Source organism: Scyliorhinus torazame, chromosome 26 (assembly GCF_047496885.1).
Source record: "Scyliorhinus torazame isolate Kashiwa2021f chromosome 26, sScyTor2.1, whole genome shotgun sequence".
NCBI lineage: Eukaryota > Metazoa > Chordata > Chondrichthyes > Carcharhiniformes > Scyliorhinidae > Scyliorhinus > Scyliorhinus torazame.
In genome coordinates, this window is record NC_092732.1 from 20,715,639 (window position 1) to 20,737,733 (window position 22,095).

The 22,095-nt window shown below is 44.1% G+C and overlaps 1 non-coding gene across 1 annotated transcript; it reads left to right on the forward strand.

The window, feature by feature from the left end:
- The first annotated feature begins 10,402 nt into the window (after nt 1-10,402).
- On the forward strand, nt 10,403-10,484 carry trnas-cga (transfer RNA serine (anticodon CGA)). Its single transcript has one exon. It is a non-coding gene; the product is annotated as a tRNA-Ser (tRNA).
- The last annotated feature ends 11,611 nt before the right edge of the window (nt 10,485-22,095 follow it).

Sequence of the window (22,095 nt, forward strand, 5' to 3'; positions counted from 1 at the left end):
TAGTCAACACGGATTTGTGAAGGGTAGGTCGTGCCTCACAAACCTTATTGCGTTCTTTGAGAAGGTGACCAAAGAGGTGGACGAGGGTAAAGCAGTTGATGTGGTGTATATGGATTTTAGTAAAGGGTTTGATAAGGTTCCCCACGGTAGGCTATTGCAGAAAATACAGAGGCATTGGATTCAGGGTGATTTAGTAGTTTGGATCAGACATTGGCGAGCTGGAAGAAGGCAAAGTGGTGGTTGATGGGAAGTAGATTTAGGACTGAGTTTAGGAGGAACTTCTTCACTCAAAGGGTTGTGAATCTATGGAATACCTTGCCCAGTGAAGCAGTAGAGGATCCTTCATTAAATGTTTATAAGATAAAGATAGATAGTTTTTTGAAGAATAAAGGGATTAAGGGCTATGGTGTTCGGGCCGGAAAGTGGAGCTGAGTCCACAAAAGATCAGCCATGATCTCATTGAATGGCTGAGCTGGCTCGAGGGGCCAGATGGCCTACTCCTGCTCCTAGTTCTTATGTTCTTATGTTGCCTGGTCTGGAGGGAAGATCTTATGAGGGAAGGCTGAGGGACTTGAAGTTATTTTCTTCAGAAAGAAGAAGTTTAAGAGCTGACTTGATTGAGGCATACAAGATGATCAGAGGATTAGATAGGGTGGACAGTGAGAGACTTTTTCCTCGGATGGTGATGTCAAGCACGAGGGGACATAGCTTTAAATTGAGGGGTGATAGGTATAGGACAGATGTCAGAGGTAGGTTCTTTACTCAGAGAATAGTAAGGGCGTGGAATGCCCTGCCTGTAAGAGGAGTCGACTCACCAACATTAAGGGCATTTAAATGGTCATTCAATAAACATATGGATAATAAGGGAATAGTGTAGATGGGCTTAGAGTGGTTTCAAAGCTCGGCGCAAAATCGATGGCCGAAGGGCCTGTACTGCGCTGTAATGTTCTATGTAGGGCCCTGTTTACATAGACTGTTTTCTGTAGGACACTTTCCATAGACTGTTTACTGTGGAGGACTGTTTATATAGACTGTTTACTGCAATGCACTGTTTACATTGTCTGTATGGGTTAGGACACTGTTTATATAGACTGTTTACTGTGGGACACTCTTTATATAGAATGTTTGCAGCAGGGCACTGTTTATATAAACAGTTTACTGTACGGTACTGTTCGCATAGACTGTTTGCAGCAGGGCACTGTTTATATAGACTTTGTTTACTGTGGGGCACTGTTAACATAGACTGTACACTGTTGAACACTATTTAGATAGACTGTTTACTGTAGAGTTATGTTTACATAGACTCTATTTACTGTCTATTGGGCACTCTTCACATAGACTCTGTCTACTGTAGGGCACTGTTTAAATTGACTGTTTACTGTGGGAAACTGTTTAAATAGTTGTTCGGCATAGGGCACTATTTAGATAGACTGTTTACTGTAGGGCACTGTTTGCAGAGACTCTTTTCTGTAGTACAATGTTTACATATACTGTTACAAGCATTGTCTGGCAACTTTGAATCTATCTATATATATGTTTCAGGAACATACCTCTTCATTCACCTGAGGAAGGAGCAGTGATCCGAAAGCTAGTGACATCGAAACAAACCTGTTGGACTTCAACCTGGTGTTGTAAGACTTCTAAATGTGCTCACCCCAGTCCAACGCCGGCATCTCCACATCACTGTTTATATAGGCTGTTCACTGTGCGGCACTATTTACATAGACTCTGTTTACTGCAAGGCACTGTTTACAAAGACTGCTTACAGTAGGGCACTGTCCATTTACACTTTACTGTAGGGCACTGTTTATATAGATTGTTTATGGTAGGGCACTGTTAACAATGACTGCTTTCTGTAGGACACTTTTTACGTACACTATTAACTTTAGGGCACAGTTGATATAGACTGTTTACTCTATGGCACTGTTTATATATACTGCTTACTGCACGGCACTGTTTACATTGATTGTTTTTGTAGAGCACTGTTTATATAGACTGTTCACTGTAGGACACTTCCCACTGACTGTTTATTGTAGGGCACGTTTATATAGGCTGCTGTAGGGCACTGTTTACATTGACACGGTTTACTGTAATGCACTGTTTACATTGACTGTTTTCTGTAAGACACTCTTTATCGACTGTTTACTGTGGGACACTGTTTACATAGACTCAGTTTACTGTTGGGCAATGTTTACATAGCCTGTTTACTGTAGGGCACTGTTTACATAGACACGGTTTACTGCATGTAGGGCTGTCTTCACATAGACTCTGTCTACTGTAGGGCACTGTTACATAGACTGTTTACTGTAGGGCACTGTTTACATAGACTGTTTACTGTGGGGAAACTGTTTAAGAACAAACAAAGAACAAAGAAATGTACAGCACAGGAACAGGCCCTTCGGCCCTCCAAGCCCGTGCCGACCTTACTGCTCAACTAAACTACAATCTTCTACACTTCCTGGGTCCGTATCCTTCTATTCCCATCCTATTCATATATTTGTCAAGATGCCCCTTAAATGTCCCTATCGTCCCTGCTTCCACTACCTCCTCCGGTAGTGAGTTCCAGGCACCCACTACCCTCTGCGTAAAAAAACTTGCCTCGTACATCTACTCTAAGCCTTGCCCCTCTCACCTTAAACCTATGCCCCCTAGTAATTGACCCCTCTACCCTGGGGAAAAGCCTCTGACTATCCACTCTGTCTATGCCCCTCATAATTTTGTATACCTCTATCAGGTCGCCCCTCAACCTCCTTCGTTCCAGTGAGAACAAACCGAGTTTATTCAATCGCTCCTCATAGCTTATGCCCTCCATACCAGGCAACATTCTGGTAAATCTCTTCTGCACCCTCTCTAAAGCCTCCACATCCTTCTGGTAGTGTGGCGACCAGAATTGAACACTATACTCCAAGTGTGGCCTAACTAAGGTTCTATACAGCTGCAACATGACTTGCCAATTCTTATACTCAATGCCCCGGCCAATGAAGGCAAGCATGCCGTATGCCTTCTTGACTACCTTCTCCACCTGTGTTGCCCCTTTCAATGACCTGTGGACCTGTACTCCTAGATCTCTTTGACTTTCAATACTCTTGAGGGTTTTACCATTCACTGTATATTCCCTACCTGCATTAGCCCTTCCAAAATGCATTACCTCACATTTGTCCGGATTAAACTCCATCTGCCATCTCTCCGCCCAAGTCTCCAGACAATCTAAATCCTGCTGTATCCTCAGACAGTCCTCATCGCTATCCGCAATTCCACCAACCTTTGTGTCGTCTGCAAACTTACTAATCAGACCAGTTACATTTTCCTCCAAATCGTTTACATAGACTGTTTACTGTAGGGCATTGTTTATATGGACTGTTTACTGTAGGGCACTGTTTATATAGACTGTTTACTGCATGGCACTGTTTATACAGGCTGTTCACTGTGTGGCACTGTTTACATAGACTCTGTTTACTGCAAGGCACTGTTTACCAAGACTGCGTACAGTAGGGCACTGTTTCTATACATTGTTTGCTTTAGGGCATGTTTGTTTACAAAGATTGTTTACGGTAGGGCACTGTTTACAAAGACTGTTTTCTGTAGGACACTGTTTACGTACACTATTAACTTTAGGGCACGGTTGATATAGACTGTTTACTCTATGGCACTGTTTATATAGACTGCTTACTGCAAGGCACTGTTTACATTGATTGCTTTTGTAGGGCACTCTTTACCGAGACTGTTTACTGTAGGGCACTTCCCACAGACTATTTATTGTAGGGCACGTTTATATAGACTGCTTACGGTAGGGCACTGTTTACATAGACTGTTTCCTGTAGGACACTGTTTATCGACTATTTACTGTGGGACACTGTTTACGTAGACTGTTCAGCGTAGGGCACTATTTATATAAACTGTTTACTGTAGGGCACTGTTTACAGAAATAGTTTTCTGTAGTACAATTTTACAGCGACTGTTTATTGTAGGACACTGTTTTCATAGACTGTTTACTGTAGGGCATTGTTTATATAGACTGTTTACTGTGGTGCAATGTTTACAGCGACTGTTTATTGTAGGACACTGTTTTCATAGACTGTTTACTGTCGGGCACTGTTTATATAGACTGTTCACTGCAGGGCATGTTTATGTAGTCTGTTTACTGCATGGTACTGTTTATACAGTCTGTGTACTGTGCGGCAATGCTTACATAGAAGGGCACTGTTTACAAAGATTGCTTACAGTAGGGCACTGTTACTGTAGGGCACTGTTTATATACACACTGTTTACTGTAGGGCACTGTTTATATAGACTGTTTACTGTCGGGCACTGTTTACGACTGTTTTCTGTAGGGCACTGTTTACAACGACTGTTTTCTGTAGGACACTGTTTATGTACACTATTAACTTGAGGGCACAGCTAATATAGACTGTTTACTGTAGGGCACTGTTTACATAGAGCTTACTGTGGGACACTAATTATATAGACTGTTTGCAGCAGGGCACTGTAGGGTGATGTTAATATAAACGTGTTTACTGCAAGGCACTGTTTACATAGACTGCTGCTGTAGGACACTATTTATTGTAGATCACTGTTTACATCGACTGATTACTGCACGGCTCTGTTTACATTGTCTGTTTGCAGCAGGGCACTGTTTATATAGGCTGTTTGCTGTAGAGTACTGTTTACATAGACTCTGTTTACTGTATGTAGGGCACTCATCTCATAGACTCTATGCACTGTTTAGAGAGACTATTTCCTGGAAGGCACGGTTTACATGGACTGTTTACTCTGGGAAACTGTTTACATAGACTGGGTAGGACACTGTTTATATAGACAGTATTTCTGTAGTACAATGTTTACATAGACGGGTTACTGTAGGGCACTGTTTACACAGACTGGTTACTGCACGACACTGTTTACATAGTGTTTGCAGCAGGGCACTGTTTATATAGACTGACTACTGTAGGGCACTGTTACATAGACTGTTTACTGTAGGGCACTGTTTACATAGACTGTTTACAGTAGGGTACTGTTTATATATACTGTTTACTGTCGGGTACTGTTTACATAGACTGTTCACAGCAGGGCACTGTTTACATAGACTGTTTACTGTAGGGCACTGTTTACATAGACGGTTTACAGTAGGGTACTGTTTATATATACTGTTTACTGTTGAGTACTGTTTACATAGACTCGGTTTACTGTATGTAGGGCACTTTTCACATAGACTCTGGTTACTGTAGGGCACTGTTTACATTGTTTACTGTTGAGCTCTGATCAGCTGCACTGTTTACTGTAAGAGTACTGTTTACATCGGCTCTGTTTACTGTATGTCGGGCTCTCTTCACAGACTAGGTTTACTGTAGTGCACAGTTTCGATAGACTGTTCACTGTAGGGCACTGCTTACATGGACTGTTTACTGTGGGAAACTGTTTACATAGACTATTCAGCGTAGGGCACTGTTTACAGAGACTGTTTTCTGTAGTCCAATGTTTACATAGACTGTTCACTGTAGGACACTGTTTTTATAGACTATTTATTGTAGGGCACTGTTTACATAGACGGTTTACTGTTGGGCGCTGTTTATATAGACTGTTTACTGCAATACAATGTTTACAAAGACTGCTTACAGTCGGGCACTGTTTATATAGACTACTGTAGGGCACTGTTTACAAAGACTGTTTTCTGTAGGACACTGTTTATGTATACTAATAACTTTCGGGCACTGGTGATCTAGACTGTTTAATGTACGGCACTCTTTATATGGACTCTATTTACTGCCAGGCACTGTTTACATCGGCTGCTTACTGCAGGGCACTGTTTATATAAACTGTTTATTGTAGTGCACTGTTTACATAGGCTGTTTACTGTTGGGCACTATTTACATAGACTCTGTTTTCTGCAGGGCACTGATACAAAGACTGCTTGCAGTAGGGCACTGTCTCGGTGGCCTACTGTATAACTGCATCACTGACACGATGTCGAGGATCGTTTTTTCCAGGTCCTTAAGGGGGAGGGGGAGCAGCACCAAGTCGTGGTCCACATTGGCACTAACGACATAGGTAGGAAAGGGGACAAGGATGTCAGGCAGGCTTTCAGGGAGCTAGGATGGAAGCTCAGAACTAGAACAAACAGAGTTGTTATCTCTGGGTTGTTGCCCGTGCCACGTGATAGTGAGATGAGGAATAGGGAGAGAGAGCAATTAAACACGTGGCTACAGGGATGGTGCAGGCGGGAGGGATTCAGATTTCTGGATAACTGGGGCTCTTTCTGGGGAAGGTGGGACCTCTACAGACAGGATGGTCTACATCTGAACCTGAGGGGCACAAATATCCTGGGGGGGAGATTTGTTAGTGCTCTCTGGGGGGGGGGGGTTTATACTAATGCAGCAGGGGCATGGGAACCTGGATTGTAGTTTTAGGGTACGGGAGAATGAGAGTATAGAAGTCAGGAGGTCAGATCTGACGTCGCAGGAGGGGGCCAGTGTTCAGGTAGGTGGTTTGAAGTGTGTCTACTTCAATGCCAGGAGAAAACAAAATAAGGTAGGGGAACTGGCAGCATGGGTTGGTACCTGGGACATCGATGTTGTGGCCATTTCGGAGACATGGATAGAGCAGGGACAGGAATGGATGTTGCAGGTTACGGGGTTTAGGTGTTTTAGTAAGCTCAGAGAAGGAGGCAAAAGAGGGGGAGGTGTGGCGCTGCTAGTCAAGAGCAGTATTACGGTAGCGGAGAGGATGCTAGATGGGGACTCATCTTCCGAGGTAGTATGGGCTGAGGTTAGAAACAGGAAAGGAGAGGTCACCCTGTTGGGAGTTTTCTATAGGCCTCCAAATAGTTCTAGGGATGTAGAGGAAAGGATGGCGAGGATGATCCTGGATAAGAGCGAAAGTAACAGGGTCGTTATTATGGGAGACTTTAACTTTCCAAATATTGACTGGAAAAGATATAGTTGGAGTACATTAGATGGGTTGTTTTTTGTACAGTGTGTGCAGGAGGGTTTCCAGACACAATATGTTGACAGGCCAACAAGAGGCGAGGCCACATTGGATTTGGTTTTGGGTAATGAACCTGGCCAGGTGTTGGATTTGGAGGTAGGAGAGCACTTTGGGGACAGTGACCACAATTCGGCGACGTTTACGTTAGTGATGGAAAGTGATAAGTATACACCGCAGGGCAAGAGTTATAGCTGGGGGAAGGGCAATTATGATGCCATTAGACGTGACTTGGGGGGATAGGTTGGAGAAGTAGGCTGAAAGTGTTGGGCACACTGGATAAGTGGAGCTTTTTCAAGGATCAGCTACTACGTGTTCTTGAGAAGTATGTACCGGTCAGGCAGGGAGGAAGGCTTAGAGCGAGGGAACCGTGGTTTACCAAAGAAGTCGAATCTCTTGTCAAGGGAAAATCTTATGAGGAAAGGCTGATGGACTTGAGGTTGTTTTGGTTGGAGAGAAGAAGGTTAAGAGGAGACTTAATAGAGTCATACAAAATGATCAGGGGGTTAGATAGGGTGGACAGTGAGAGTCTTCTCCCGCGGATGGAAATGGCTGGCACGAGGGGACATAGCTTTAAACTAAGGGGTAATAGATATAGGATAGAGGTCAGAGGTAGGTTCTTTACGCAAAGAGTGGTGACGCCGTGGAATGCCCTACCTGCAACAGTAGTGAACTCGCCAACATTGAGGGCATTTAAAAGTTTATTGGATAAGCATATGGATGATAATGGCATAGTGTAGGTTAGATGGCTTTTGTTTTGGTGCAACATCGTGGGCCGAAGGGCCTGTACTGCGCTGTATCGTTCTATGTTCTATGTTACTGTAGGCCACTGGTGATATAGACTGTTTACTGTAGGGTACTGTTTATATAGACTCTGTTTACTGCAGGGCACTGTTTAAATATACTGCTTAATATAGGGCACTGGACTCTTTACATGGACTCTTTACTGTAGGGCACTGATTACAGAGACTTTACTGTAGGGCACTGTTAACATCAAATTTGCTTACTGTTTACTATTTAGTTTGTTTACTGTTGGGCACTGTTTACATAGACTGTTTTCTGTCACGTACTGTTTGCATAGACTGTTTACTGGAAAGTACTGTTTACACTGACTCTGCTTACTGTATGTAGGGCACTCTTCACATAGACTCTGTTTACGTCGCTCACTGTCTTCATAGACTGTTTACCGTAGGGCACTGTTTACATGAATCTGTTTTCTGTAGGGCACTGTTTACATAGACTGTTTACTGTGGGAAACTGTTTACATAGACTGTTCAGCGTAGTTCACTGTTTATATAGACTGTTTACTGGTGGGCACTTTTTACAGAGACTATTTACTGTGGGTAAATATTTACATAGGCTGCTCAGCGTAATGCACTGCTTATATAGACTGTTTACTGCAGGACACTGTATACAGAGACTGTTTTCTGTAGTACAATGTTTACGTAGACGGTTTACTGTACGTCACTGTTTTTATGGACTGTTTACTGTAGGGCACTGTTTATACAGACTTTACCGTAGGGTACTGCTTATATAGACTGTTTTCTTCATGGCACTGTTGACATACACTGTTTGCAGCAGGCCACTGTTTATATAGACTGTTTACTGTAGAGTACTGTTTACATAGACTCGGTTTACTGTATGTAGGGCACTCTTCACATCGACCCTGTTTACTGTAGTGCACTGTTTACATACTGTTTACTGTAGGGCCATGTTTTCATACACTTTGAATTCTTTGAGGAGGTTACCAAGCATGTGGATGAAGGTAAAGCAGTGGATGTAGTGTACATGGATTTTAGTAAGGCATTTTACAAGGTTCCCCATGGTAGGCTTCTGTAGAAAGTAAGGAGGCATGGGATAGTGGGAAATTTGGCCAGTTGGATAGCAAACTGGCTAACCGATAGAAGTCAGAGAGTGGTGGTGGATGGCAAATATTCAGCCTGGATCCCAGTTACCAGTGGCGTACCACAGGGATCAGTTCTGGGTCTTCTGCTGTTTGTGATTTTCATTAATGACTTGGATGAGGGAGTTGAAGGGTGGGTCAGTAAATTTGCAGACGATACGAAGATTGGTGGAGTTGTGGATAGTAAGGAGGGCTGTTGTCGGCTGCAAAGAGACATAGATAGGATGCAGAGCTGGGCTGAGAAGTGGCAGAAGGAGTTTAACCCTGAAAAGTGTGAGGTTGTCCATTTTGGAAGGACATATGAATGCGGAATACAGGCTTAATGGTAGAGTTCTTGGCAATGTGGAGGAGCAGAGAGATCTTGGGGTCTAGGTTCATACATCTTTGAAAGTTGCCACTCAAGTGGATAGAGCTGTCAGAAGGCCTATGGTGTGCTCACGTTCATTAACAGAGGGATTGAATTTAAGAGCCGTGAGGTGGTGATGCAGCTGTACAAAACTTTGGTAAGGCCACATTTGGAGTACTGTGCCTCATTTTAGGAAGGATGTGGAAGCTTTGGAAAAGGTGCAAAGAAGATTTACCAGGATGTTTCCTGGAATGGAGAGTAGGTCTTATGAGGAAAGGTTGAGGGTGCTAGCCCTTTTCTCATTAGAACGGAAAAGGATGAGGGGCGACTTGATAGAGGTTTATAAGATGATCAGGGGAATAGATAGAGTAGACAGTCAGAGACTTTTTCCCCGGATGGAACAAACCAATACAAGGGGACATAAATTTAAGGTGGAAGATATAGGAGGGATATCAGAGGTAGGTTCTTTACCCAGAGAGGAGTAGGGGCATGGAATACACTGCCTGTGGAAGTAGTTGAGTCGGAAACATTAGGGACCTTCAAGCAGCTATTGGATAGGTACATGGATTATGGTAAAATGATTTGGTGTAGATTTATTTGTTCTTAAGGGCAGCACGGTAGCATTGTGGATAGCACAATTGCTTCACAGCTCCAGGGTCCCAGGTTCGATTCCGGCTTGGGTCACTGTCTGTGCGGAGTATGCACGTCCTCCCCGTGTCTGCGTGGGTTTCCTCCGGGTGCTCCGGTTTCCTCCCACAGTCCAAAGATGTCAGGTTAGGTGGATTGGCAATGATAAATTGCCCTTAGTGTCCAAAATTGCCCTTGGTGTTGGGTGGAGGTGTTGAGTTTGGGTAGGGTGCTCTTTCCAAGAGCCAGTGCAGACTCAAATGGCCGAATAGCCTCCTGCACTGTAAATTCAATGATAATCTATGATTAATCTAGGACAAAGGTTCGGCACAACATCGTGGGCCGAAGGGCCTGTTCTGTGCTGTATTTTCTATGTTCTATGTTCTATTACACTCTGTTTACTTTAGGGCACATGTTTACATTGACTGTTTACTGTGGGAAACTGATAATATTGACTGTTTACTGTAGGGCACAGTTTACGGAGAGTTTTCTGAAGTACAATGTTTATATAGACTGTTTACTGTCGGGCACTTTTTATAGAGACAGTGGCTGCGATGGCCGAGTGGTTAAGGCGTTGGACTCGAAATACAATGGGGTTTCCCCGCGCAGGTTCGAACGCTGCCCGCAGCAGATGGGCACATAGCCTTTAGGGCCTGGTCTAGCATTGGGCTAAATCGCTCGTTTTGCAAGCAGACCAAGGCATACCAGCAGCACGGTGCAATTCCCGTACCATCCTCGTTGAACAGGCTCCTGATCGGGGCGACTCGGGGCTTTTCACAGTAACTTCATTTGAAGCCTACTTGTGACAACAAGCGTTTTCATTTTCATTTTCTGTAGGCCACTGTTTATCTAGACTGTTTAATGCATAGCACTGTTTACACAGGCTGTTTACTGTACGGCACTGTTGATACAGGCTGTTTCCTGTGCGCCGCTGTTTAAATAGACTCTGTTTACTGCGACACTGTGTTTTCAAAGACTGCTTACAGTAAGGCACTGTTACTGTAGGGCACTGTTTATATAGACGGTTTATTTAGGCCACTGTTTACATAGACTGTTTACTGTATGGCACTATTAACACAGACTGTTTACTGTAGGGGACTGTTTACATCGACTGTTTACTGTAGGGCACTGTTTATATAGACTGTTTACTGCATGGCACGGTCTATACAGGCTGTTTCCTGTGCGGCACTGTTTACATAGACTGTTTTCAGCATGGTACTGTTTACAAAGACTGCTTACAGTCGGGCACTGTTACTGTAGGGCACTGTTTATATAGACTGTTTACTGTAGAGTACTGTTTACATAAACTCGGTTTTCTGTATGTAGGGCACTCTTCACATAGACTCTCTTTACTGTAGGGCAAAGTTTACATGGACTGTTTACTTTGGGAAACTGTTTACATAGACTGTTCAGCGTAGGGCACTGTTTATATAGAGTGTTTACTGCATGGAACTGTTTATACAGGCTGTGCACTGTGCGGCTCTGGTTACAAAAAGCTATGTTTACTGCAAGGCACTGATCACACAATCTGCTTACAGTAGGGCACTGTTACTGTAGGGCACTGTTTGTATAGACTGTTTACTATAGGCCACTGTTTACTTAGACTGTTTTCTGCATGGCACTGTTTATACAGGCTGGTTACTGTGCGGAAACTGTTTACATAGACTCTGTTTTCTGCAAGGCACTGTTTACAAAGACTGCTGACAGTGCGGCACTGTTACTGTAGGGCACTGTTTCTCTAGACTGTTTTCTGTAGGGCACTAATTACATAGCATGTTTTCTGTAGGACACTGTTTACATACACTATTAACTTTAGGACACTGATCTCGACTGTTTACTGCATGGCACAGTTTATATTGTCGCTATTTACTGCAAGGTATTGTTTATACAGTCTGTTTACTGTGAGGCACTGTTTAGAGACTCGGTTTACTGCAGGGCAATGTTTAAATGGACTGTTTATTGTAGGGCACTCTTTACAAGACTGCTTACTGTTGGAAACTGTTTACATAGGCTGTTTACTGTAGTACAATGTTTACGTAGATGGTTTACTGTACGTCACTGTTTTTATAGACTGTTTACTGTAGGGCACTGTTTATAAAGACTGTTTACCGTAGGTACTGCTTATATAGACTGTTTACTGCAGGACACAGTTTACAGAGACTGTTTTCTGCACGGCACTGTTTATACAGGCTGTTTACTGTATGGCACTGTTTATAGAGGCTGTTTACTGTATGGCACTGGTGATACAGGCTGTTTCCTGTGCGCCGCTGTTTATACAGACTCTGTTTACTGCGAGGCTGTGTTTTCAAAGACTGCTTACAGTAGGGCACTGTTACTGTAGGGCACTGTTTATATAGACTGTTTACTGTAGAGTATTGTTTACATAAACTCTGTTTTCTGAATGTAGGGCAATGTTTAAATGGACTATTTATTGTCGGGCACTCTTTACAAGACTGTTTACTGTTGGAAACTGTTTACATAGAATGTTTACTGTAGGGCACTGTTTTATATAGATTGTTTACTGTAGGGCAGTGTTTACATACTTTTTTTCAGAAGGACACTGTTTACATTAGCTATATACTGTAGGCCATTGTATATATAGACTGTTTACTGTGGGACCCTGTATATATAGACTACTGCATGGCGCTGTTTATACAGGCTGTTTACTGTGCGGCACTGTTTACATAGCCTCTGTTTCTGCAACGCACTGTTTCCAAAAACTGCTTACAGTAGGGCACAGTTACTGTACAGGACTGGTTATATAGACTGTTTACTGCAAGGCACTGTTTTTAAAGTCTGCTTACCGAAGGGCACTGTTGCTGTAGGGCACTGTTTATATAGGCTGTTTACTGTAGGGAACTGTTTATATACACTGTTTACTGTAGGGCACTGTTTATATCGACTGTTTACATAGACTGTTTACTGTCGGACAGTGTTTCGATAGACTGTTGACAGTAGAGTAGTATTTACATAGACTCGGTTTACTGTCGGGCACTGTTTACATAGACTGTTTACCGTACGGCACTGATAAAATAGACTCTGTTTACTGTAGGACAATGTTTACATAGGTTGTTTACTTTAGGGCATTGTTTACATCGACTGTTTATTGTGGAAAACTGTTTACTTAGACTGTTCAGTGGAGGGCACTGTTTATATAGATTGTTTACTATAAGGCACTATTTGCATCGACTGTTTACTGTGGGGAAACTGTTTACATAGACTGTTCAGTAGGACACTGCTGATATAGACTGTTTACTGCAGGGCACTGTTTGCAGAGACTGTTTTCTGTTGTACAATGTTAACATAGACTGCTTACTGTAGCGCACTGTTTATATAGACTACTTACTGTAGGGCACTGTTTATATAGACTGTTTACAGTAGGCCACTGTTTACATAGTCTGTTTACAGTAGGCCACTGTTTACATATACTGTTTATTGTAGGGCACTGTTTATATTGACTGTTTACTGTCGGGCACAGTTTGAGGGCAGCACGGTATCATAGTGATGAGCACAATTGCTTCACAGCTCCAGGGTCCCAGGTTCGATTCCCGGCTTGGGTCACTGTCTGTGCGGAGTCTGCACGTTCTCCCCATGTGTGCGTGGGTTTCCTTCGGGTGCTCCGATTTCTTCCCACAGTCCAAAGATGTGCAGGTTAGGTGGATTGGCAATGCTAAATTAACCTTTGTGTCCTAAAATGCCCTTTGTGTTGGGCGGGGTTATGGGGATAGGGTGGGTGTGCGGTTGGCGAGGGTGCCCTTTCCACGAGCCGGTGCAGACTTGATGTGCCGAGTGGCCTCCTTCTGCACTGTAAATTCTATGAAAAGAAAATAGACTGTTTTCTGTTGGCCACTGTTTACATAGTCTGTTTACTGCATGGCACTGTTGACAAAGACTGCTTACAGTAGGGCACTGTTACTGTAGGGCACTGTTATATAGACTACTGTACGGCACTAATGACGTAGACTGCTTTCTGTAGGACACTGTTTACATACAAGATTAACTTTAGGGCACTGTTGATATAGACTGTTTACTGTATGGCATTGTTTATATAGACTCTGTTAACTGCAGGGCACTGTTTACTGTAGCACACTGTTTATATAGACTGTTTACTGTAGGGCAGTGTTTAAAGAACAAACGACAAAGAAAAGTACAGTACAGGACAAGCCCTTCGGCACTCCAAGCCCGTGCCGACCATGCTGCCCGACTAAACTACAATCTTCTACACTTCCGGGGTCCGTATCCCTCTATTCCCGTCCGATTCATCTATTTCTCAAGATGCCCCTTAAATGTTACAACGTCCCTGCTTCCACCACCTCCTCCGGTAGCGAGTTTCAGGCACCCACTACCCGCTGTGTAAAACACTCGCCGCGTACATCTACTCTAAACCTTTCCCCTCGCACCTTAAACCTATGCCCCCTAGTAATTGACCCCTCTACCCTGGGGAAAAGCCTCTGACTATCCACTCTGTCTATGCCCCTCGTAATTTTGTAGACCTCTATCAGGTCGCCCCTCAACCTCCGTCGTAACAGTGAGAACAAACTGAGTTTATTCAACCGCTCCTCATAGCTAATGCCCTCCATACCAGGCAACATTCTGGAAAATCTGTTCTGCACCCTCTCTAAAGCCTCCACATCCTTCTGGTAGTGTGGCGACCAGAATTGAACACTATACTCCAAATGTGGCCTAACTAAGGTTCTATACAGCTGCAACATGACTTGCCAATTCTTATACTCAATGCCCCGGCCAATGAAGGCAAGCATGCCATATGCCTTCTTGACTACCTTCTCCACCTGTGTTGCCCCTTTCAGTGACCTGTGGACCTGTACACCTAGATCTCTCTGTCTTTCAATACTCTTGAGGGGTCTACCATTCACTGTATATTCCCTACCTGCATTAGACCTTCCAAAATGCATTACCTGACATTTGTCCAGATTAAACTCCACCTGCCGTCTCTCCGCCCAAGTCTCCAAACAATCTAAATCCTGCTGTATCCTCTGACAGTCCTCATCGCTATCCGCAATTCCAACAACCTTTGTGTCGTCTGCAAACTTACTAATCAGACCAGTTACATTTTCCTCCAAATCATTTATGTATACTACAAACAGCAAAGGTCCCAGTACTGATCCCTGCGGAACACCATTAGTCACAGCCCTCCAATTAGAAAAGCATCCTTCCATTGCTACTCTGCCTTCAATGACCTAGCCAGTTCTGTATCCACCTTGTCAGCTCACCCCTGATGCCGTGTGACTTCACCTTTTGTACTAGTCGACCATAAGGGACCTTGTCAAAGGCCTTACTGAAGTCCATATAGACAACATCCACTGCCCTACCTGCATTAATCATCTTTGTGACCTCCTCGAAAAACTCTATCAAGTTAGTGAGACACGACCCCCCCTTCACAAAACCATGCTGCCTCTCACTAATACGTCCATTTGCTTCCAAATGGGAGTAGATCCTGTCTCGAAGAATTCTCTCTTGTAATTTCCCTACCACTGAAGTAAGGCTCACCAGCCTGTTGTTCCCTGGATTATCCTTGCTACCATTCTTAATCAGAGGAACAACATTGGCTATTCTCCAGTCCTCCGGGACATCACCTGAAGACAGTGAGGATCCAAAGAGTTCTGTCAAGGACTCAGTAATTTCCTCTCTCGCCTCTCTAGCCTCCTTCAGTATTCTACATCCCATCAGGCCCTGGGGACTTATCTACCTTAATATTTTTCAAAGAGGCTCACCACTTAGCCTGGGTCACATTGAGATCCAAAAAGACTATCGACACACCCTTCTCCAGACTCAACATCTACCAATTCCTTCTCTTTGATGAATACTGATGCAAAGTATTCATTTAGTACCTCGCCCATTTCCTCTGGCTCCACACATAGATTCCCATGCCTATCCTTCAGTGGGCCAACCCTTTCCCTGGCTACCGAATTGCTTTTTATGTACGTGTAAAAAGCCTTGGGATTTTCCTTAACCCTATTTGCCAATGACTTTTCGTGACCCCTTCTAGCCCTCCTGACTCCTTGCTTATGTTCCTTCCAACTTTCCTTATATTCCACATGCGCTTCGTCTGTTCCAAGCCTTTTAGCCCTGACAAATGCCTCCTTTTTAGAACATAGAACGTAGAATGATACAGCACAATTCCCCTCCCCAAATCCTCTGCTGTCTCTTCTCCCTTCCCCCAATCCATAAGACCATAAGACATAGGAGCGGAAGTAAGGCCATTTGGCCCATCGAGTCCACTCCACCATTCAATCATGGCTGATTTCAACTCCATTTACCCGCTCTCTCTCCATACCCCTTAATTCCTCGAGAAATCAATAATTTATCAACTTCTGTCTTAAAGACACTCAACGTCCCAGCCTCCACCGCCCTCTGTGGCAATGAATTCCACAGTTCCACCACTCTCTGGCTGAAGAAATTTCTCCTCATCTCTGTTCTAAAGTGACTCCCTTTTATTCTAAGGCTGTGCCCCCGGGTCCTAGTCTCCCCTGCTAATGGAAACAACAGCCCTAAGCCATTCATTATCTTGTAAGTTTCTATTAGATCTCCCCTCAACCTCCTAAACTCCAATGAATATAATCTCAGGATCCTCAGACGTTCATCGTATGTTAGGCCTACCATTCCTGGCATAGAATCATAGAATCATAGAATCATAGAAGTTTACAGCATGGAAACAGGCCCTTCGGCCCAACCAGTCCATGACGCCCAGTTTTTACCATTAAGCTAGTCCCAGTTGCCCGCACTTGGCCCATAACCCTCTATACCCATCTTACCCATGTAACCATCTAAATGCTTTTTGAAAGACACAATTTTACCCGCCTCTACTACTACCTCTGGCAGCCCATTCCAGACACTCACTACCCTCTGAGTGAAGAAATTGCCCCTCTGGGCCCTTCTGAATCTCTCCCCTCTCACCTTAAACCTATGCACTCTACTTTTAGACTCCCCTACCTTTGGGAAAAGATGTTGACTATCTACCTTATCTATGCCCCTCATTATTTTATAGACCTCTATAAGATCACCCCTAAGCCTCCTACGCTCCAGGGAAAAAAGTCCCAGTCTATCCAGCCTCTCCTTATAACTCAAACCATCAAGTCCCGGCAACATCCCAGTAAATCTTTTCTGCACTCTTTCTAGTTTAATAATATCCTTTCTATAATAGGGTGACCAGAACTGCACACAGTATTCCAAGTGTGGCCGTACCAATGTCTTGTACAACTTCAACAAGACGTCCCAACTCCTATATTCAATGTTCTGACCAATGAAACCAAGCATGCCGAATGCCTTCTTCACCACCCTGTCCACCTGCGACTCCACCTTCAAGGAGCTATGAACCTGTACTCCTAGATCTCTTTGTTCTATAACTCTCCCCAACGCCATACCATTAACTGAGTAGGTCCTGGCCTGATTCGATCTGCCAAAATGCATCACCTCACATTTATCTAAATTAAACTCCATCTGCCATTCGTCGGCCCACTGGCCTAATTGATCAAGATCCCGTTGCAATCCTAGATAACCTTCTTCACTATCCACTGTGCCACCAATCTTGGTGTCATCTGCAAACTTACTAACCATGCCTCCTAAATTCTCATCCAAATCATTAATATAAATCACAAATAACAATGGACCCAGCACCGATCCCTGAGGCACACCACTGGTCACAGGCCTCCAGTTTGAAAAACAACCCTCTACAACCACCCTCTGCCTTCTGTCGTCCAGCCAATTTTGAATCCAATTGGCAACCTCACCCTGGATCCCGTGAGCTTTAACCTTCTGCAACAACCTACCATGCGGTACCTTGTCAAAGGCTTTGCTAAAGTCCATGTAGACAACGTCTACTGCACTGCCCTCATCTACCTTCTTGGTCACTCCCTCAAAAAACTCAATCAAATTTGTGAGACATGATTTTCCACGCACAAAGCCATGCTGACTGCCCCGAATCAGTCCTTGCCTCTCTAAATGCTTGCAGATCCTGTCTCTCAGAATACCTTCTAGCAACTTACCTACTACAGACGTTAGGCTCACCGGTCTGTAGTTCCCAGGCTTTTCCCTGCTGCCCTTCTTAAACAAGGGCACAACATTCGCCACTCTCCAATCTTCAGGCACCTCACCTGTGGCTGCCGATGATTCAAATATCTCTGTTAGGGGACCCGCAATTTCCTCCCTAGCCTCCCACAACATCCTGGGATACATTTCATCAGCTCCCGGGGATTTATCTACCTTGATGCGCTTTAAGACTTCCAGCACCTCCTCCTCTGTAATATGCACACTTCTCAAGACATCACTATTTATTTCCCTTAGTTTCCTAACATCCATGCCTTTCTCCACCGTGAATACCGATGAGAAATATTCATTCAGGATCTCACCCAACTCTTGTGGCTCTGCACATTGATGCCCTTGTTGATCCTTAAGAGGCCCTACTCTGTCCCTAGTTACTCTTTTCCCCTTTATGTATCTGTAGAATCTCTTTGGATTCTCCCTTGCATTATTTGCCAAAGCAATTTCATGTCCCCTTTTTGCCCTCCTGATTTCCCTCTTAACTCTATTTCGACAATCTCTATACTCTTCAAGGGATCTACTTGATCCCAGTTGCTTATGTACGTCATATGCCTCCTTCTTCTTTTTGACCAGAGTCTCGAGTCATCCAGGGTTCCCTACTTCTACCAGCCTTGCCCTTCACTCTAAAGGGAATGTGCTTACCCTGCACCCTGGTTAACACATTTTTAAAAGCCTCCCATTTACCAGCCGTCCCTTTGTCTGCCAATAGTCTCCCCCAATCTACCTCTGCAAGTTCCTGTCTGATCCCATCAAAATTGGCCTTGCCCCAATTAAGAATTTTAACTCTTGGGCCAGACCTATCATTCTCCATAGCGATCTTAAAACTAATGGAATTATGGTCACTTGTCCCAAAGTGATCCCTCACTAGCACTTCTATCACTTGCCCTTCCTTATTTCCCAAGACGAGTTTTGCCCCCTCTCTAGTCGGTCCATCCACATACTGAATGAGAAATTCCTCCTGAATACACTCAACAAATTTCCCTCCATCCAAGCCCCTAATGCTATGGCTGTCCCAGTCAATGTTGGGAAAGTTAAAGTCCCCTACTACTACCACCCTATTATTCTTGCAGCTATCTGTAATCTCCTTACATATTTGCTCCTCAATTTCCCGCTGACTATTTGGGGGCCTGTAGTACAGTCCTACCAAGGTGATCTCTCCCTTCTTATTTTTCAGTTCCACCCATATAGACTCAGTGGGCGAACCCTCGGATATATCCCCTCTAAGTACTGCCGTGATGTTCTCCCTAATCAAAAACGCCACTCCCCCTCCTCTCTTACCTCCTGTTCTATCCTTTCTATAGCATCTGTACCCCGGAACATTGAGCTGCCAGTCCTGCCCCTCCTTTAGCCATGTTTCAGTCATAGCTATAATATCCCAGTCCCATGTGCCCGTCCATGCCCTGAGTTCATCCGCTTTGCCCGTCAGGCCCCTTGCATTGAAATAAATACAGTTTAATGTAGACCTTCCTTGCTCTCTGCCCTGCTTTCTCTGGTCATGTTTTACACACTCTCCCTTCCTGCCTTTTTTTTCTGTCCCCACTGACTTCCTACATCGGTTCCCATCCCCCTGGCATCATCCGTGTGAATCTCCGCTGGACCCGCTCCAGTGCCAGTATGTCCTTCCTGAGGTGTGGGGCCCACAATTGCTCACAGTATTCTAAATGGGGCCTAACCAATGCTTTATAAGCTTCAGAAGTACATCCCTGCTTTTATATTCCAAGCCTCTTGAGATGAATGACAACATTTCTTAATTACGGACTCAACCTGCAAGTTTACCTTTAGAGAATCCTGGACTAGGACTCCCAAGTCCCTTTGCACTTCAGCATTATGAATTTTGTCACCGTTTAGAAAATAGTCCATGCCTCTATTCTTTTTTCCAAAGTGCAAGACCTCGCACTTGCCCACGTTGAATTTCATCAGCCATTTCTTGGACCACTCTCCTAAACTGTCTAAATCTTTCTGCAGCCTCCCCACCTCCTCCATACTACCTGCCCCTCCACCTACCTTTGTATCATCGGCAAACTTAGCCAGAATGTCCCAGTCCCGTCATCTAGATCGTTAATATATAAAGAGAACAGCTGTGGTCCCAACACTGAACCCTGCGGGACACCACCCGTCACCGGTTGCCATTCCGAAAAATAACCTTTTAGCCCAACTCTCTGCCTTCTGCCTGACAGCCAATCGTCAACCCATGTTAGTACCTTGCCTCGAATACCATGGGCCCTTATTTTACTCAGCAGTCTCCCGTGAGGCACCTTATCAAAGGCCTTTTGGAAGTCAAGATAGATAACATCCATTGGCTCTCCTTGGTCTAACCTATTTGTTAAGAACTCTAACAGGTTTGTCAGGCACGACCTCCCCTTACTAAATCCATGCTGACTTGTCCTAATCTGACCCTGCACTTCCAAGAATTTAGAAATCTCATCCTTAACAATGGATTCTAGAATCTTGCCAACAACCGAGGTTAGGCTAATTGGTCTATAATTTTCCATCTTTTTCCTTGTTCCCTTCTTGAACAGGGGGGTTACAACAGCGATTTTCCAATCCTCTGGGACTTTCCCTGACTCCAGTGACTTTTGAAAGATCATAACTAACGCCTCCACTATTTCTTCAGCTATCTCCTTTAGAACTCTAGGATGTAGCCCATCTGGGCCCGGAGATTTATCAATTTTTAGACCGCTTAGTTTCTCTAGCACTTTCTCCTTTGTGATGGCTACCATATTCAACTCTGCCCCCTGACTCTCCAGAATTGTTGGGATATTACTCATGTCTTCTACTGTGAAGACTGGCGCAAAGTACTTATTCAGTTCCTCAGCTATTTCCTTGTCTCCCATCACAAAATTACCAGCGTCATTTTGGAGCGGCCGAATGTCAACTTTTGCCTCCCGTTTGTTTTTAATGTATTTAAAGAAACTTTTACTATCATTCCTAATGTTACTGGCTAGCCTACCTTCAAATTTGATCCTCTCTTTCCTTATTTCTCTCTTGGTTATCCTCTCTTTGTTTTTGTAGCCTTACCAATCTTCTGACTTCCCACTACTCTTTGCCACATTATAGGCTTTCTCTTTTGCTTTGATGCATTCCCTAACTTCCTTTGTCAGCCATGGCTGCCTAATTCCCCCTCAGATAACCTTTCTTTTCTTTGGGATGAACCTCTGTACTGTGTCCTCAATTACTCCCAGAAACTCCTGCCATTGCTGTTCTACTGTCTTTCCCACTGTCTGTTCTACTGTCTGTTCCCAGTCGATTTTCGTCAGTTCCTCCCTCATGCCCCTGTAGTTACCTTTATTTAACTGTAACACCTTTACATCTGATTCTACCTTCATTCTTTCAAATTGGAGATTGAATTCGACCATATTATGATCACTGCCTCCTAAGTGCTCCCTTACTTTAAGATCTTTAATCAAGTCTGGCTCATTACCTAACACTAAGTCCAGAATGGCCTGTTCCCTCGTGGGCTCCATCACAAGCTGTTCCAAAAAGCCCTCCTGTAAACATTCAATGAATTCCCTTTCCTTGGGTCCACTGGCAGCATTATTTACCCAGTCCACCTGCATATTGAAGTCCCCATGATCACTGTGACCTTGCATTTCTGACATGCACTTTCTATTTTGTGGTGCATTTTGTGCCCCCGGTCCTGACCACTGTTAGGAGGCCTGTACATAACTCCCATTATGGTTTTTTTTGCCTTTGTGGTTCCTCAACTCTACCCACACAGACTCCACATCATCCGACCCTATGTCGTTTAGTGCTATTGATTTAATTTCATTCCTAATTAACAAGGCAACCCCGCCCTCTCTGCCCACCTCTCTGTCTTTTCGATAGGTTGTGAATTCCTGGATGTTTAAATGCCAGTCCTGAACCCCCTGCAACCATATCTCTGTGATGCCTACCACATCATACCTGCCAGTCACAATCTGGGCCACAAGCTCATCTACCTTGTTCCGTACACTGCGCGCATTTAAATATAGCACTTTTAATTCTCTATTGACCGTCCCTTTTTATTTTCTTAGGTTGGTTTACTGAGCCTTTCCATACACTGTGTCATATTTTGTGGGATGGGGACAATCGTAACCACTCTTGGGTTTTGTCTGTTCGTGTTTTTTTGTATTCCTAAGCAGCTACGCTCCCCGCTGATTACTTCACCTCTTGGTTCCCTGACTTTCCCTTCCCCTCCCCCCCC